This window comes from Emydura macquarii, unplaced genomic scaffold (assembly GCF_026122565.2).
Source record: "Emydura macquarii macquarii isolate MOO-44397 ecotype Brisbane River unplaced genomic scaffold, CSIRO-AGI_Emac_v2 contig_1230, whole genome shotgun sequence".
NCBI lineage: Eukaryota > Metazoa > Chordata > Testudines > Chelidae > Emydura > Emydura macquarii.
In genome coordinates this window covers 20,178,043-20,197,469 of record NW_027131367.1, presented here as the reverse complement: position 1 = coordinate 20,197,469, position 19,427 = coordinate 20,178,043, and positions in this window count along the sequence as shown.

The window sequence follows — 19,427 nt, the reverse complement described above, 5'->3', positions numbered from 1 at the left end:
AGGCTGGGGCTGGCCGGTCTGAGAAGCACATGTGGCTGTGGCACTAGCGTCCTGCAGACAAAGTTCCGCTTGAACTACGTTATCAGGCTGACTGCGGGCAGTGCTGGGGACCAACAACCGCCTGGGTGCTTCCGAGGTAGCCCAGCATTTCATCCCCCAAGCGGCTACGAAACGGCAGTGTAGTCTGGCACCTAAACCATGGGATTAGGCATCAGGAAACCTGGGTTTTTGGCCCAGATCTGACCTTAACGTTCAGAAACGCCTTAGCCAAGCCACACAGCGTTAGACTCCCAGCGGTAAAATGGGAATCTCGGAGGCTGATGAGGATGTGACTGTAAAACACTATGTAAAAGCTAAATAGTCAATGCCTTATGCCTTCCCTGTTGCTGCTGAATTGACCCAGGTCCACACAGCTGTGAGGTGCAGACTAATGACAATGAAGCTTATGAATTCAGCCAAGCCTCGGTGGTCTGCAAACGGGCAGGGTGGAGATATTCTGAAAAGAGCTGTTAGGTGGGACTGAGCATGGAATCTCGGGGCCTGATTCTGATCTCAGCATTGTGTAAAACAGCAGCGCATGTAACCCCACCGTGGTCCGCCCTGTGTAAGTGAGGAGAGAATCAGGCTGTCCATCTCCTCTGCTGCAAAGAGCCGTTTGTGCAGTGCGTTGACTCAAGATGTTAATCGCACGTCGGACAGGTTGAATTTGCTTTTGGCCTGTGGTTTTATGAGCTTTGGGCAGTTTCTCACCCTTTCCTGGTACAGTCTCGTTCTCGGGGTGGGGCTCAAGCCTGCTAATGCTGGTGTTAAAAATATCATCCTCCCCCGCACCGCCGCCTCAGATGGAAAAGGAAGTGGTTACTCTGCATCTCAGACATTATCCTTCTAACGTGTAGCTTTGGAACCGAGCAGACACCTAGTGTGTATCAACAGGTCCATCAGTTCCAGGTGCATCCTTGTCCCCAGCCTGAGGGAGACCTGGTGTGTTCCTCGACGCAGCCTCCTTGGCACAAACTGCACCAGAACATCTGGACTCTGCTCATCCATTTAATTACAGCCCAGAGCATGATGCATGTGCTGCAATGGTACAGCTGGTGAGGAGGCTGGTGAGGCATCACTCTAGTGCCCTTCTCAGTACAGACACTCAGCGTCCTCACTGACAGACCACCCCAGCTTCAGTCTCTACCGTGCCTGCTCACAGCACCCAGGCTGAGTCTCTGCTATGTTTGGCATCTGCTGGTGTGGCCCAGATGTCTCTGCTGGGTGGCAGCTGTCCACTGAGTCTGTTCCCTGGATCAGTCCCTCAACCACAGGCCATCCAGCTCCCTGCTCTTTCTAGCAGCCACCGCACACACTATCCCCTGCTGTCCGCCCGCCGAGTATGGCCCTTCTCCTTCCCAGGGGACCTTGGCCCAGGAGGTTAGTGTGACATTTCCTGCCATCTCTGCCCAACACCTGTTTGCTCATGTTCCACCCTCCCTTCACCCCTGCCACCGTTTCAGGACAGGGCCAGCTTTCCCGGTGCTGCTGCTGTTCTGAAGTGGGAGCTCACCACTGGCCGGTGGGCCTGCACATCTCCCTGCTCCTAAAGCCCAGCGATGGCATCGTGTCGTCCTGTGGCCTGGAGGACACATGCCTGTGAGTCGGCACTCACTAGATCTGCAGGAAAGCCAAGCGTGAGCCGCCCTGGGCCATGCTGCTCCCAGAGCAGGGCGAGGATGGAAGGTCTGTGTCCTAGCAGGACAGTGCAACAGGGAAATGCCAACAGCGCCGCTGAGTTACAGGGGCCCACGTTGTGCTACCCCAGTGGCATCAGAGAGGAGGCAGGGCCAGCCTTGCTTCCCAGCTGCAGTAGCAGCTGGTACACCCTCCCCCTCTGCATCTCCGACCCCAGGAGTCACCGCATCAGGGAGTCCACTGGGCAGGACTTCCTGGGTGGTGTCAGAGCCCCAGGGTCTGGTCTATGCCCCAGCCTGTAACCAGTCTCCTGGAGTGACCCCTTTATTGGGTCAGACCCCAGGGACCCACACAGTCCACAGAAGGCTTGTGGCCACTAAGACTGGGAATTTAGCACCAATCCCTGTCTCTGTCCAAGCAAGCCAGACTCCCGCGGGAGGCTTGTGCTGTCCCCTCCAGGACACAGTGCTCTCCGTGAGTATTTACAGTGACACAGGCCGTCATGTCAAAACAAGGTCACCTTCATTACTCACCCAGCACACAGAATCTGAAAGTCCCTAGGTTACAGCAGAGTCCCTTCTGCCAGCCCGGAGCCCAGCCAAGTTGTCATGAGCCCCTGTCCTTTGTTCTTGAGTTGTGGTCCCTGCTCAGCTTCCCTGTTGGGAGGCAGGGAAGTTCATCTCTCTCTGGTCGTTGGTTGCTAGGTGTCCGTGTCCTGGGAATCAGGTCTGCCATGGTCTTCTCGGATTTTCCAGTGAGATGAGGTTGGGCTTGCCCAGTTCTTTTTAATGGCCCGTTCAGGCTTAGACAGCAAGTGACACACACACCTCTTGTGCTGAGAGCAAACTGAGTCCTTTCCCCCCCCCCCCCCGTAAGGGAGCCATGCAAAATATTGGGGAAACTGAGGCACAAATAGGCTCCATAAAAATATTACCAAAAATGCTCTGTTCATCACAGGCAGCCATAATTGCCATAGTCTAAAGTCTTGGATCCCAACAGCTAGTTCCATACCCAGGAGCAGGTGCTTGTGCTGAGAGTACCTAGAGAGCAAACAGCCCTGGGGGCAAGACTCGGGCCCCTTCTAAAGGGATGGGCAAAGCCAGCGCAGGGGAATGGCCAGTCTGGTCACAATACTAGTGGCAGCCACAGTAAAGGCAGTGCCAGAGTGGACCCAACAGCAGGGCAGTACCGTCAGTAGGCCGGGACCAGCCCTCGGCAGGGGAAAGGCCCTGCTCCCTCCCTGCGCAAACTCACAGCTTGGCGGTGCTGCAGCCCCGAGGCAGGGCAAGACAGAAGTCAGGATGCTCAGAGCAAAGGACCCAAAGGACACACCCATGCACCACCACCTACGGGCTACACCGAATGTAGCCTTTTCTGTTCCATTATTAAATATGCCCCCTAACATCTAGGGGTTATATGGGGCCAAGGTCAGAGACTTGGGTGCCGTTCTCGGGGCCCATCAATTCCGGAGCAAAGGGTTGGGGGTTTTTCTAACTGACTCCTTCCTGGGAGCTGTGTCTCCGACACCCCTTGGGCACCAAATGCAGAATGCAGAGGGGAGGGATGGCCCTTGAGTGCCTGCAGCTGGGTTTGGCGGATGCAGAGTGAAGACTGGCCACCCCCTCCTCTTATCACAGAGACCCTCTCTCTGAGAAAGGCTACAGCTTTGATGGCCGCCGGAGCTGGTGATAGCGAGGGCCGGAGGTCAGAGCATTTCTGAATAAATCCTTTCCCAGTCTGCATTTCAAGAGTGCCTGCAAAGCCCGTGTGCCCTGGGCAGGAGCCGTGTTTGACTAGTCTCCATGTTACCGTCGCTGGCAGCTAAAAGCACAGCTGACACCTGTCAAAAAGATAGTAGAAGTAGGTTCCCAAACAGGCCTCTCCGGGAAAACCTGAGAGGTTCATAGCAAATAGAAGCCAGCGTCCCTTATCCCTTATCTCCCAGCTGCCCCAAGAGGAACCCGAGGTGTGTGAAGGCAGATTTATCTCAGCAAGTGACAAAAAGCCCTGAGTAAATAAGCTACTGGGGCAAGGAGGGTCCCAGACACATTTCTGGGGGATGGAAGGCCAGGCACTTGGCAGTGACGCAGCTCAGTGCTGAACAGAGAGAGCTGGAAGGGAGTAACAATGGCACCGTGCACACACACCAGGCCCACCCTCATGCCTGCTCGAGTGAGCCGGGCCCTCCCTCACATGCCCCAGTCATAGCGTGCAAGAGATACTAGTCTAGACTGTTCCTGGCCATTGTGTGGATGTTATAGGGACAGAGCACAAGAGACTGCTCCCCTGCTCCTTCTGCAAACGGACCAGGGTCGGTCTCAGTACACATGCGTGGGGGAGCGTGGGGACCAAATCACCCAAAAGGGACTGGGGAGGAGGTGGGGCCATGACTCTGTTTCCTCCTGACTCTTGCACCTCCGGCTGAGGCCTGGAATACCGCATGGAAACCTGGAGCGGGGCAAGGCAAGTGCTTTCACCGGGAAGCCGGTCCCATGGATCGTGGGGGAGCATTCTCAACAGATCCCCTGGATCGTGAGGGAGCGTTCTCACTGGGAAGCCAGTCTCATGGATTGTGAAGCAGGGTACTCACTGGGAATCCTGTACCATGGGACCATTAGATGGCATTTTCATCTGGGTTCATGGATCGTGAGGTGGTGGGGAAGCCATGCCCATGAGTCGTGAGGCAGTGCTCTCATCAGGACATCGGTCCCATGGGGTTACGTGTCTCAAGAGTTCAGTGAGATCTGGAGAAGCCTCTCCCCATTTCCAGCCAGAACCTGCAAACAGCAGAGCCTTCAGGCTTCCCCATCAGCAATGTCCAGTCTAGACAGAATTCCTCAGGACCCAATACCCGCCATCCTCACACTGGCCTTTTCTGAGGAGACCTTTCTGCATTCTGCCATAGTTAACAGGCAGAGAGCATTCCTCCATCTCACCTTTACTATCCACTAAAAACCTAACAAACACATCTTCCGAGATCAGCAGCTCTGCCTCACACCACAGCACTGAGAGGTCGTCGTGTCCCCCCCCCCCCCCCCCCCCAGCTGGCATAGGGGCAATCTCCAGCTTCCTGACCTTTAGCAGGTTGAATGCTACAGAAAAGGCCTCAATACCAAGGAGATGGGAATGGCACCGCGCTGCCAGGGCAATGATCCTCCTCTGTTATTTCTCCCCGATGCCTCCATCTTTTTCTTCTTCTAAGGAGACATCCAGTGCTGTGGGGTCAAGGTGGCACTCTGGGGCCGGCAACCCTGCTATGACCTGATTATGTCATTCTAAGCCAGCAAGAAAACCAAGTTTTTTACTTCCCCTCCCCCCGCCCCCTGCAAAATGTCATTTCCATTACATCGTCGATTTCAGCCAGTTTAGGCTCTCATCAGAATTCCCACCACATTTTACATCAACTATTTTAAGGAAGGGTTTAAAAAAGTGAAACAGTTTTACTAAGTTTAAACTTGACTTTCCCAGGGGACACTTAAAAAAACATACACTGTCTAAAAACCTTTGCTGTTCGAAGAGTTCAAAATAACATTCCAAAAGGGATCATTAGAAAAATGTTCCTGCCCTGGTCCCATTCCCTGCACTGGGCTGGGCCAGTGCCATTTAATACCCACATTTGTTTTTCATTTAGTTGTCAAACCTACATTAAAAATAAAATCTCAGAGTAAATGAAATTAAACTAACCTGCGCCCTTTCATTTTCAGCATATTTAGGGCATATTAAAGGAATACAGCCTTTCATTACCAGAGAGGTCAGGTACAGGAGCTCAAGAGTTTGAGTTTGGAGCCCACCCTTTAGTTCTCACTGCACTGGGAAATCTGGGCCAGAAGCAGCGCCTGTCACGCCTCTGATTTGCCACCATTTCCCTGCTCAGCTGAGCGGTTCATGAGAGTCCTTCAGAAGCCAGTCTGCTGTACATCTCTTGGCTATGTCCCCAGTCTCCCCCACCAGTACAACCTCACCCCCGCTGCCACATCCCAGAAGTAAAGCAACTCTCATCCTAAGCCATGGCTTCTCAGCGTCTCCCTCCATAGCGTCTGTCTGAAGAAACTAAGCATGTTTTCAGAGATGGTTTTATTAAAAGGGACGAGCAGAGAGGTATTTCAATCACTCTGCTGTGCAGGCTAATGAAATGACCTGTGCCAGCTCTGAAGGAAAGTTGCTAAATTGCTTTCACAAATCTCTCTCTTTAAAAAAAAAAAATCAGTTTACTCACTGATCAAAAAATGGTTGATTTTGTTTATTTTAGTTTTAATTTCTGGGTTTTAAACTGCCCCCCTCCCAGTTGCCTGAACACCTAAGCATAAAGGAGTTCATCAGAAACAATTGCTCCAACACTTGGCATTGCTCTGTAAGCACACTGCCATCTTCTCCAGCTGATCTGTTCCTTGGAGTTACAGTTGCTGGGCTGTAGCTAGTTTGTTCCAAGTGTTTGTTCCAAGTGTTTGAAATTTAAAATCAGAGCTAGGAATGATCACTTGAGTCACGTGCTGTGATTGCGTTCCCCGACTGGATGAATGTCACGCTTAGAAATGACTTTCTGGTCTGAACGTTCGCAAAACAAATATAAAATATTCTGTCCAAGCGTGCTCTTCACTCAGCGCTTGCGGCCCGAGCGTGAGCCCTAGTGACCTGCGTGGGCAGGGGATCAGGCCCCTCAAATGAGTTGTTTCTATAAATGTCCTGCCAGTTATTCCCACTCACCAACCAGCCTGCTAGCCACAGCCAGCGTGCACAGGAGGCGCGGGAACACAGTCCAGACAAACCTGATCACAGGAAATGTGTCCACTCCGCACAGCCCGAAACAAGGGAGCAAACAGCTGCTTCCAGCCCAGCCCAGCCTTTGACTGCTGATACGCCTGCCATGCTCACCTCGGGGAACCTGCAAACTGGGCCCACAGAGAGGCTATGCCGGCTCATGCTCGGATCAATGCTGCCCCCCAGACACTGGCCCGGGCATGGCTGAGGGGAAGGGCACGGACAGGGATCTCTTACTCGCTGCCGATTCCCCACTGCCCGAGCAGCCTCCCACCCCAATGTCTCGGGACAGAGACGCTTGCAGCAGCAGGCAGACCCATTGGTCTGTGTCCCAGTTCTGTGTGTAGACATAATCACTGAAAAGAAAATTGGGGGGGGGAGAACCAGAAGGGGGAATGTTGGGACAAGGCAAGAGGCAGGGCTGGCTGAGCGGGTTCCTATCCCCGCGGCTCAGCAGACCCGTGCCCAGGCCATTGTCAAACTCGGCTGTGTGCCCCTGCTGTTTCATTCCATTTTGCATCCACACACCCTGGTGAGCAGATCAGTTCGCTTCCCTTTGTCGCCCTTCCCTTTGCTCTGCCCTTGCCCCTTCCTTCTCCTGGAGCCGCCCTTCCCTCTGAAATAAATCTCATGAGCTTGCTCGGCCTATTTCCCTCTCTGTCTAGCCTTCCCGGGTTGTGTAATATTTCCTCCGGCTCTCTTCACGTATGGCACACCAGGCCAACACCGCCAAGGCCTGGAGAGCGAGAAAGGGAATGGATTTGTCCTGGGGCATTAGACAGGGGGGGGCGGCAGCAGCAGGGGGGCAAGTTTTAGGGGCAGGAGAAGAAGTCGCTTCATTTTTCCTGCAGGCCGAGCTGGGACGGGCATCACCGGGGAGGCCAACGGTTGGTGGCGTGAGGCAGGAAAGACCCTTGTGTGGTGGGAGCCAGCTGGGCGGGGCTCGGCCTGCCTCTGGGAAGCAGTGAAATGGCCATGCCAGCCCCCTGAGGAGAGAGATGCCAGGAGCTTTTGCTCCCTGTGTGACCAACCCCCCGGGACGGTCCCATTCCACTACACAAGGAGGAGCGATCACCTGCCGTGTTCATTTGCCCTGGCACCAGCTGCAGGGCCTCTCCCCCCGAGACCTTGTTCCCTAACTCGCGCCCGTCAGGTGGGCTCAGGGCAGAGTCCTTATCCCAGGCCAGGTCCCCATACCCCTGCGATAAGCACCTTTTTGCTTCTCCCCCGCTGGGAGCCCTTGGAATGACTCCAGTTTATCTCCCAGTCGCGCAGCCCAGATTGGTCCCTATCAGAAGACATGCCCAGGACAGTTTGATAACTGGAGTGTTGCGTCCGGGGCTAAGCATCAGCCCTGCTGGCTTTATCAGCTTCACCAAACCCAAGCAGCTCTGCCCCCGTCCCTGGTGAAATGATGACAGATCAACCAAGACTTCTCGAGAGAGAGGGCCAGCTGCCAGGCCATGCTCTCATGGGCAACCAGGATTCTCAGGAAACTTATCGCTCACCAACTGTAAACACCCACGGCAGATGATAAACAGATACAACCACGAGTATAACTCCCTGGAAGACACAGCGCTGCTTTTAACAGACTCCGCTGGAGCAGGGAGCCAAGGTGCAGGAGCAGTAGCAGGCGGAGATTTTATAAACAAACAGTGCAGGCAGGTTGTAATGAGCAGATTTCGGACTTGCTTTTAGTCTGTTATGCAACCAGTGTGTGCAAGGGGCTGCAGCTCACCAGGCAGGCGGATGCTGTGCGTGGGCAGGGCTCCGGGCAGCATTGGTGGTAGCCCAGGAGATGGAGGGTGTGGAATAGAAGCAGGCTCTGAATGAACAGGTGTGCAGCCAGCGTCACACCTGCCCAGAAGAATGGAGCCCTTGACAGGCAGCTTCCAGGGATGCAAACCCACTGAGAACGAGAGAGGGAGCCCGGAGCAGGAGGGGGAGGGTGGCAGAGATCCCTATAGAAGGGAAGCCACAAGTCTGGGGGTGCTGGGGACAAATGAAGTCGGTCAGGAGGCCTCCTGGTGATTTAGAGGGACCAGGGGTCCGGGCGAGAGGGTTTCGGGTGTTTGGAGAGAGGCGTGGAGGTGAAAGGGACCATTCTGTGTCTGCGGCTCCCACCCTGCCAGGAATTGGGCTCTCTGTGGAATGCGACTTATGAGCAGCTCTTCTGAGCTACAGGGAGCCTGAGACACCAAGCTGACACTGCCTCCAGGGTGCTGTGGATATTTAACAGCAGAGCTGCTGGAGATCAAGCGGCTGAGACAGGCGAGGCAACTGCTGGTGTGTGCTGGAGGGAGCCAAGGGCTGTCAGCTGGGCAGAGGGGCAGAGCAGGGCTGGAAGGCGGGATCGGTCTTTCTGAGCCCTTTGTGGTGGGCGAAGGTCTGAGCAGCGGGAAAGGTCGTGGCTGGCTGAGCACTGGTCACGAACGCCCCCAGCCCCAGCCAGGCGGGCGGATCCACACACGCACCCCTGGCCAACGCCGCCAGGCAGTGACACGCGCTGCAGTGAGATATTGCATCTAATCCTCTGAGTCACTCTAATGCAAGCCTCTTGATTAGTGTTTAGAAACCAGGCAAACAATTGATTTAAAATAATTGGTAAATTATGATAAAATAAAAACATTTATACAAAAGAGTTTGTCATTGATATGGTTAAATAAATATTTGTAGAAGTAACTTCGCCTTGGCCCGGCGCCTGGGCGATGAACTCGCTTGGATTGGCCGTGGTCTCATTTTTAATAAAGACCAGAAGGGATTCCAGAAAGACGTGATGCTCCCAACCCACCCAGTCTAGAGCAGGGGGCTTTCGCACCATTCACCACTCACCCAGGCCGGGCTTCGCTTTGCATCACCTGCTAGCGCCTGTCACATCGATCCCCAGCCAGGAGTTCCCCATTGAGGGCCCAGCCTCAGAATGCGTGACGGTGGCAGGATGGTTTTGTGTGTGTGAGGAACACACGCGGAGGACAGCGTTCACTCCGTTGCCCAGCTGCTGCTCTCGGGGGAAGAGCTGGGAGCTGTTGTGCTCTGTGTAGGGGGATTGGCTCCCCAGTGCCGTGTTATTAGGGGCAGAGATGGGGACAGTGACGTGCTGGCATATTTATTGGAGGCTTTGGCTGTCCCCTGCCCCTGAGCCATTCTCACGTGGGTTTGACAGCGCCTTTCATGTGCCCTGTATGGCCCCAAACAGCTTCACCATTCAATAACCAGAGAAAGCAGAAGGGGAAGGAAACTGAGGCACCAGTGAGGGAGACCAGCAATGAGGCAGAGCAGCCATGGGGAGGCACCTCCCGAGGCCGGCAGCAGCCGGCACCAGCGGAGGCATGCACATGTGAGAGCAGGCAGTGCTGCGTGGGGAGAGGCGCTGGGCCATGGGTGACCCTGACACAATCCCTCACCATGCCAGTCACTTGGGCATCCAAAGGCGTGGCCAGTAGTGGGCCCGCCCACATCTGCTCATCACCCCGCCCACTGCCAGCACAGCACTGCCGGACAGTGCAGGCACCTTTCCTCCCTGCACTGACCACTCAGTCGCACAGCCAGCCCCGCTCAGCGGCCCGGCGCAGCCAGGAGGGACAGGCCTGCCCATGACACGAGCTCACGCTGACCCTGACTGCAGACCCCAGGCACTGGCCAGCCATGCAGAGCTAGCCCCTCACGTTCCTAGCAGGGCTGACAGAAACCCTGGGAGAGACGGGACCCCAGCAGCCTCAGCACCATCAGCATCATCATTGCCGAGGCTGAAGAGCCCGACGGCCAGGGTCAGGATCAGGGGCCCCTTGCGCCACGCGCTGCACAAATATAGAGAGCCAATTCCCAGCCTCAAGGGGCTTGCGACCCACAGACACAAAGGCGAGGGGGGGTGGGGAGAAGGCAGGGTGATGCAGCTACGATGCTGGGTATCTCTGCCAGAAAATCCCCGGCAAGCCAACACGTGCCTGCCGCTGAGACCCTCCGCTATTCTGGGCTATTCTTCTCCTCTGCATTTGTGCAGAACACACCTGCAGGCCTGGGGCAGGGGTTCCCACGAGGGCCGTGCTGAGTCACCCCCCTGCAGCAATGGAGGCCTGTGACGGGGCGTCCCTGCGGCAGCCAAGGGACACGGCCTGTTTGCTGCACAGCTTGTTCCTTCCTGGGCATCGGCTGGTGCGAGTCCCCGAGGGGAATGCTCACGGGGGTGACGGTCAGGGTGCATGGCACGTGGCCATGACCCCTCCTCTGCGCTTTGTGATATGTTCAGCAGAGGTGTTCCTGCCCCCAATTCATCTCTGTCCTTCTCTCCCACCCCCCTCGGTTCAGTCCCGCCCACGCCCACGTGCAGGCACCCAGGCAGCCCCCCGCTTTCATGCCCGCTCTGCTCTCCCTCAACAAGCTGGCCCCCGGGTCTCCCTTCCCCAGACGCTCTCTGCCCATCACACCCTGTCTTCTCCTCTCCCCCTCGGTCACCCCCTCCACTCAATCCACCCCCGTCAGCCCGGCTCCGCGCACGGCCTGGAGATGGTATCTGCCCCTCCACGGCTACCCAGCACTGGAGCCTGACGCTGGCCGTGCCGTGCCTGCCGGAGATGTGGGCAGGGCCACCCTTGGCCCAGCCTTTGGGTGCCCCACTGACCAGACGTGTCAGTGCCACCCCAGCCCCAGCTCCTCTCCCCACTCACTGCCCCCTTCTGCCCCGGCACCCGGCACCGCCTGCTCTCACACACCCAAGCCACCCCTCTGCTACGGGGCTTCTGCTGCTCATCCCTTCCCAGGCACCAGGAGATCTTCTGCCCCCTCTCCCAGCCCCACTGCGTCGTTCCAACACAGTCGGTGGGGGGCTGTTCCCTGGGGGCCCTGCCCATCAGAGCGCGCTAGGCAGGTGGGGCCGGGAAGGAACGGGAAGGCATGAGGAGCTGTGACTCAAGAGGCAACTGGGCAAAATGAAGAGCGGTGGGAGCGCCCATGGGCGGAAGGCACCAAGGTCCCTGGCAGGGAGGAGGTGAGGACATGCGTTCTCCGGTAGTCACCCGCTGAGGTCAGTGATTCTTCATGGTGGCACTTCATGGGACTCTTGGCCCAGTGCCAGCAGGGGTGTATTCTGCAGCCACAGAAGGGAGGAGACGAGCCCAGAATCGGTGTGTTTGTAAGCTGGTCTCTGGCTCCTAGCACCACCATAGCCGAGCCCGTCTCAGCTGCCACTGACTCTGGCGTCCTGTCCGCACGCTGCGCTGGGGGCGTGCGGCCACCCACACTTCACACAGGCCTGAGGCACTGCTTCGAAGAGGCACTGCGCACCCACAGCGCCATTTGAAGTTGGTGGAGAGCATCTCTAGAAATCAGCCAGTCACACCCAAGAGCAGGCAAAGCCAGGCACTGCGCCCAGCTCTCCTGAGTCCCAGCCCAGCGCCTTCGCCACAAACCCACTTTCCTCTCTGGGAAATATTTGCTATTAAATCCAGGGCTTGCAACAGCCCCCTCATTAACGCTGGCACTAAATCCATGGCAGTGTGTCCAATCTGATCTGCATTGCACCAAGGGAGGAGATAGCGGGGGATGAATGTCATTTCTGACGCCCCTCACACCTTCTCACCTGCACTCTGCCCACTAATCCAGCTCCAGCAGGATGAGGGCTAACGCCAAACAGCTGAGCAGCTGCAGAACAGCCCCATTTACGATACCCACACACCTAACCACAGAAACATCTCTTGCTTTCCCCCCAAATCTGATTTCCCACCAATGGCCTGAAGCTCAGGATGGGCGATATTCACCCCGGGACCAGGGAGAGGTTTAAGCACCCGACAGAACAATAAAGAACATTATATCACTGGAAATAGGAGCGTCCCAGCAGCCCATTGAGTTCCATAGTGCTTGCTTCTATGGCAGCTCACGAAAGACGGGAACACATTAAAGCTCTGACCTTCGTGCCAGCACCCTGGGTCATCTTGAGAGACGTATTAGATTTCCTGTTTCTCAGCGTCCCATATATAGCACTAAGCACTTGGAGTTACAGCGGGAAGGCGATGAGATGCAACCAGGACTTTTTTAAAACCAACCAATTTTAAAAATAAATGTCGTGTAACTTGTGCGGCGTGTATGGCATGTGTGATGTGGTAGAGAGGGGGTTATGTGCCATGCACTGCACCCGGAGACTGGGAAGGATTCGATTTTTATCAGTAAATGTCAATAAATGTCAATTTCATTGTACACACACAAATCAACGAAGAAATATTTCCATTGACAGTAGTTGAGCAACAACTAGGCAAAGTAAGAAAAATGCTGCTTGAGAACTTTTATTTGTATTTGTATTTATATTTATTGTTTTATTTAAACAATGTATCAAATATTCACAAATAGCATTTGGAGCACTGTGTCCAGTTTTGGGCCCCCCACTACAGGAAGGATGTGGACAAATTGGAGAGAGTCCAGCGAAGGGCAGCAAAAATGATTACAGGGGGCTGGAGCACAAGACTTATGAGGAGAGGCTGAGGGAACTGGGCTTATTTAGTCTGCAGAAGAGAAGAGTGAGGGGGGATTTGATAGCTGCCTTTAACTACCTGAACGGGGTTTCCAGGGAGGATGGAGCTAGGCTGTTCTTGGTGGTGGCAGATGACAGAACAAGGAGCAACGGCCTCAAGTTGCAGTGGGGGGGGTCTAGGTTGGATATTAGGAAAAACTTTTTCCCTAGGAGGGTGGTGAAGCACTGGAATGGGTTACCTAGGGAGGTGGTGGAATCTCCATCCTTAGAGGTTTTTAAGCTGCGGCTTGACAAAGCCCTGCCTGGGATGCTTTGAGCAGGGGGTTGGACTAGATACCTCCTGGGGTGCTTCCAACCTAATCCTCTATGAGTCTGAGACTGTTTGTGTTTTAACTGTTATAAAGCTTTCACTTTTTGAATCGCAACGTCTGTGATGATTAAATAATTATTGTCTGCCTTTCCTATTGTCTGGTCCCCCCATAATTTCCTGCAACTGTGAAAATTCAAATTAAAAAACATTTTAAAATGTGAAACATTTTTAAAAGAAACCGATATGACCCGTGAAAATGATATATAAAAAATGGAATTCTGCCAATCCAAAGCCTGTACGTTGGCATGGTCCCGAGGGGTTTGTGTTACCTGTCTGGCAAGTGCAGCATATGTGACTGTTTTTTGGTAGAGAAAGGTTTGTGTAGCTTATTCGGTATGTCTGACCATGTGGGGTGGCCCGGAGGGCTGCCTCGGTGTTAGCAGGGGCTAACTTGCATGACTCGCTCCCGGCTTCGACTCCAGGTGGATGGGTTAGGTAGCAAAGTGCAGGTCAGGCAGCCAAAGTGCTTGTTCAACGCCGTTCCCACCAGGTCTGTGACTGCAGTGTCTGCGATGCTGCACTCACACCCAGGGCAGAGCATGTATTTCCCAGCTGTAAGCCCCGTTCCAATCGCTAGCAGCTGTGGTATCTGAGGGACGGCACGGTGGGAGGTACAGCGCTGCTCTGGGATGTGGCTCGTCCCCAAGGTGCTGCTGTGTTCACGGCTCCAGCCCGGTCTGCCAGTGCACGCAGAGCACGGCGGGAGCAGGGCTTCAACTCCGCCAGTCCAGCCCAGCCCGGCCCAGCCCAGCCACCACTGGGAACCGCTCCCCAAAATGGCAGTTCCGAAGAATTCAAGTCCTGGAAAGCTGCCTGCCCAGCACACACAGACGCACAAACACATCCAGGGCTGGCCTGGCAGATGTTGGCTAGGTTAATTAAGTTGCCATCTGCACACAAGAGAGCTTGCCCCGAGCATCCTGGGCCCCTCCCCTCCGGGCCAGGCCCCTACTCATCATTTCAGCCTTCGGCCAGTGGGAACCCAGAGGTCTTCCACCCATCCTGGGGAGTGGGCAGCTGGCAACTGCTTTGTGTGCTGCTTTTAATCCAGTGGGGGTAGGTGGCCTGGCCCCTCCCTCACGGGCATGGCAGCGGGCACTGCCTGGCAGCATCACCGCAGCGCAGCAATGCCTGGACGTGGGCACCAGCAGATCAGCCCTGCCTCGTCTCTGCGCGGGCTCTCCTTCCCCCCGGCGCTCAGTGCGTGGCCCCTGCAGCACGCATGCCCCGCTAGCCCGGAGAAGGAAGAACTGAGGGAGGAAGCCAGGGCAAGGGTGCTCCTGTGGCAGCTCATTGAACATCTTCCAGCTTAGCCTGTCTGTCCTTAAAGATGTGCTCAAGCCTGAGCCGCTCGTGGCAAGTCCTTGCCCTCTGGGGGGTGCACGTTCCGGATTTGGGGGTTCCCACCTTTTCTTTAGAAGGCGCCCAAGCCAGCGTGAAAGTGACGCTGTTCCTGTTGCTGGTCAGGCCTGGGCCGTGGTGGGCGGCTCAGAATAACGCAGGCGAGCACGGTGAATGCCCCCAAATAATGCATGGCCCCCACCCAGCACCCTGCACAGACAGTGCAGCCCTCCGCCGCAAACACAACAGACCGAAAACTTGACAATCAAATATTTATGCTAGTAGAAAACATTTTACATCATCTTTAAACAGCCATGTCATCTCTTCATTTTCATTCTCTGATCTTTCAGTTTTGAATCAGGATTGGAGAATTTAGCCTATTTACAAAGAAGTAAATATTATGATGAAAACATCAGGCAGCTTAATAGTAGCTTTAGTAAAGTGCAGAAGTATTTTCTGTTAGTGTTGTCAATTGCATCACATCGCGGGGACTGTCATAAATTAAGGGAACTCACTCAGATGCTTGCAGCGCTGTGATAAATAGTTCACGACTCGAAGTCGAGTGAGGCCTGTCTGCTGTCAGTGCTAGACAGACAGGCCTGCCGGCATTTCCTACTGTAAACGCCTACTCCTCTGTGCTCCATGGAAAGCAGAGAGCCCCTGTCCAGGCTGCTCTGATCAGCTGGTGCCGAGTGCTGCAGCGGCAGCCTGGAAAACTCGGAGATGGGGCACGTGCCAGCCTCACGCGCCCCACTGCAGCAGATCACCCGACTGCTTTGCTGAGCCCTGCTGGAGCAGATGTGTTCACAGCTCTCCTGCCCAACTAGGCAGTAGGCTGGGCTGTGTGAACTCATCTTCAGAGCCCGTCTCCAGCGCACAGGAAGAGGTGACATGCATGTTAATCAAACCTGCTAACGGAAACATGAAGGAAGGAGGCTCTAGGCTATTTTCTTGGCAGCAGAAGGGGGTGAGCTGAGCCCAAGCCATGGCCGTGGGACCGAGGTTCAGCGCGAGGCAGGCTAGCCCTCTCACTTGATGGTTGTCTGCAGTGGCTGGGTTTGCTGTCGCGCTGGGATCAGAGCCGTGGGGCCGGGGCACTACACTTCTGTAATCCTCAGCCTTGTCTGGAAACGGGGCCAAGAAATAACACACAGCCTCTTACCTGCTCTGCTGCGTGACTAACACCCCCCGCCCCGACAAACCCTGCCCCCCCAGCACTGCCCTGCCTCAGCTGTGCAGGCGCAACCATTCTCCAGGCTCAGACACGGTTAACAGGAAGCAGAATGCCCTGTTATTTCCTTTCCGTTTAATTGGCTTTCCCCCTCATTAATTAAGTGCCCTTAGCTGGGCCCGGCATGAACCCGTCTCAGCACTGCATGCTGCCCAGGACTGTAAAAGTATACCCAAGTTGGTAAAAAACATCTCAGTTCCTAGTTAATACTGGGGGGAACATCAAGATCGGGGCGGGCGTCTACAGGGGTTTTCAGTTTGCTGGCAGGTCTGAACAATTGAACGAAAATCGGTTCAGGTAAAACCGAAACCGAAACATGCTGAAAACAGCAAATCAACAAAACAATTTTGTGTGGAACAAAACAATTGCTTGTGCCTGAAACATTTGGTTTTGGGGCATTTGTAAAGGGCTAGATTCATAGAATGGCCAGAGGAGGAGCCTTTGAGTGTTTAGGGCGGCAGTCAGCTAGGTTGTGGGAGACCCAGGTTCAATCCCCCTCTGCTTGAAGTGGGAGGGGCTGGTCATCCTTCCCCCTGGAGGGAGTGCTGCCCACTAGCCATGGGATATTCCGGGGCAGGGCTTCTTCACTCACGCCTGGTGAAGGCGTTCTTCTGTAGATGACACAGTGGAATAGTTATTGTGCTAGAGAAAGAGAGAGTGACTCTAGCCTGCTGGCTGGGGCCCACCCCATGGATGCGGGAGATTCAAATCCCTGCTCCAGTTACTAGTTAATTATGTATACAAAGTGAAATAGCATCCACAGGAGAAACTGGGAGAGCCCCCAGTAGAATGCCCTATTAGATGCAAGTGTAAATTAGCACATTGCTCAAATGACTCCGGCTCGCACAAGGGACTGACACAGCCCAGGACTGTGGGAGCACAAATGTGGCTTACATTCACCTATGCGTATCCTCCGCCCGAAGTTGTGCTGCATGCTCCACAGCTGACAGCCTGGGGCATTGATAGCCAGCTCTGATTTTATCTTCCCTTTCCTAGTGAAGGTGGCTATGACTGGAACTAATTTTTTGCACTTACAGCTCCCTATAAAACAGTACTGGGTGTCCTCAGAGCCCCATTTATCATTAAACTGTAACACTTCCCTCTTAATTGGATTGTGCTAGCTGTACCGGAGTTGATAGATACATCATTTTTTAAAAGGATTGATTGTGGGGGAAAGGGCAAAACTGACTGCATGAAAAAGTCAGGGCGGGAAGTGTTTGGGAAGCAGTTTGTACATTCATTCAGCCACTGATTTATGGCCCGAAGGCACCACTGTGCTCACCCCGTCTGACCTCCTGCCTAACACCGGTCAGAGAACCTCACCCACCCAGCCCAGTAACGTTTGGTTACGCTAAGCAGCTCTTTTAGAAAGGGACACCCAGTCTTGAGTTAAAGACCCCTAAGTGATGGAGAATCCATCATGGCGCTAGGTGAGTTGGTCCTGAGGCTAATTACCCTCACTGTTAAAAAATGTCACCTTCTTTCTTGTTTGAATTTGTCAGCATCCAGCCACTGGGTCATGCCTGGCTTTTTCTGCTACATTAAAGAGCTCTTCACTGCAGAAATCTTTGCCCCGTGTCGGTGGTTACAGACTGTGATCACCACCACTTAGACGTCTCTTGGAGAAGCTAAATAGACTGTATGTGCTGGGGAGCCTGTAACAGGCAGAATTGCTGCTGACGTCACCTTGGCTCCATTGAACCTGGAGTTAGTTCATGCACCAGGAATTCTATGGCAGCCCTCGCCCTGCCCAGCCAGCAACCCCTGGGCCAGCCTCTGCCCTGCCCTGCCAGCAACCCCTGTGCCAGCCCCTGCTCCACCAACAAGCCCAGCCAGCCCCTGCCCAGCCCAGCCAGCCACCCGTATGCTAGCCACTGACCTTCCTTGCCACCATCTTCTATGCCAGCCCCACCCTGCCATCAGACAGATCAATGCAAGGACGAAAAGCCAGGGTGGTAGCAAGGAGGAGGGAACCCTGCCTCCATTCCTGTGTGTGGGTGACGTTCCTGGCACTTCCACAGCGTCACGGTGAATCCCCCTGCCCCAGTGAGGTGTCTGTCTGTCTGATCCAGCCCTTGAGGCTGGAGGACATCACTCGCTTTAGTCCCCAAATCTTCCTCCCCTCCACCGCACTCTTCTTAGTGCAAATGCTTCTAGGCCGCAGTGCAGACGCCTGCCCTGCAGTGAGGGGGGGAGCGAGCGCCTGACACCCCAGGACCACGGGTCTCAAAGCCTGGACCATAGGGCGCTTAGGTGCCAGTACGTCCAACCTGCCACCCAGTGACCTGCTGAGAGCTGGGTGAGCGCTGACAGAGGACGCCAGTCCTGGGAGCTGATTGGTGGAACTCTGGAGGCCCTGATTGGTTCCCTGCTTGTATTTAAACCCAGCACAGGACGAGGAAGTTGTCCATGTGAGTGGGTCTCCCTTGCTTGAGATGACTTCTGTCATGTTACCTGTTCCTACTGCCTGACTGACCTCCTGGTATCTGACCTGGCCTGGCTCCTGCCCCCTGCTCTAACCCCTAGGTCAGACTGCCCATGTCCCGGTCCTGCTGCTGACAGTGGCTTGTTTAAAGGGACAGTGTCTGAACCTGGGGGGAGAGGCGGTGCCTGACTCAGGATCCCAGAACCTCCAAAAGCTCCAGCGCTTTGTGACTCTCCTGTTGGGCCTCTGACCTCCGCCCCGCCCCCACAGCTGGGCCTCAGCGGGGCAGGTGTGTGCTGGTTTCCCATTAGTGAAGCAGTGGAAACGCCCATCTCTGCAGCACTCCTGGCCCGGCGTGGGTGGGGGACAGGGAAAGGACATCAGTGCGGAAGATGTACCAACGGCGGCAGCTGCTCTCGGCCCGCACTGGGAGCCAGGGAGCGCAACCGGAGTCGGTGATTCACAGAGGGGCAGGGAGGGGTGAGGGAGACTCACCAAGGCTGAAGGCCAGAGCTCCATTGGGTCGTCCAGGGCGTGGCGGTGACCAGGCTGTGCAGCTTTGGAAGGCCATTGCCTCCTGGATCTGAGCCCTACCCCCCCCACCCCCCTCCCCAGGCCTCCTCTCACAGGCTGAGCTGTCCCACAGTCTGGCTTTACTAACGGAAACCGTCACGCCCCGGCACTGGGGGGTGCAGGAGCTGGTGAGCACTGGGAGAGGAGTTCCCAGGAGCTGATGCTCTTCGAGCAGGGGCTGTCTGGTGCAGCAGGGATCCTGCCTACCGGCCAGGAGGCTTCAGCGAGGTCCCCCGCTCCTGGGGACCCTCTGAAGTCATTGATCACAGAAGAGAAGCCCTAGACATAGAAACTCAGCAGCGAGGGGACTATTTCTCCAGGTTTATGATGCTGACTTCTCCTCGTGCCTCGGGCCATGGGTCCCACAGGCTCTCTATTTCCCACTGACTCCCCCGATCGCCACAGTCGAGGGGATTTTAATTCTGAACAGAACCTTTTGTAACTGACCCAAGGAAACCTTCCCTGTCTCCAGTGATTTATGAGCTAGACCGAGCCAAGCCCAGCAGTGTGACCCAGCGAGCGTCAGCAAGCCTCCAGCCCGGCAGGCCAAGGAGGAGGAGTGGCAGCAGGTTTATTGGGGCCATTAAAACGT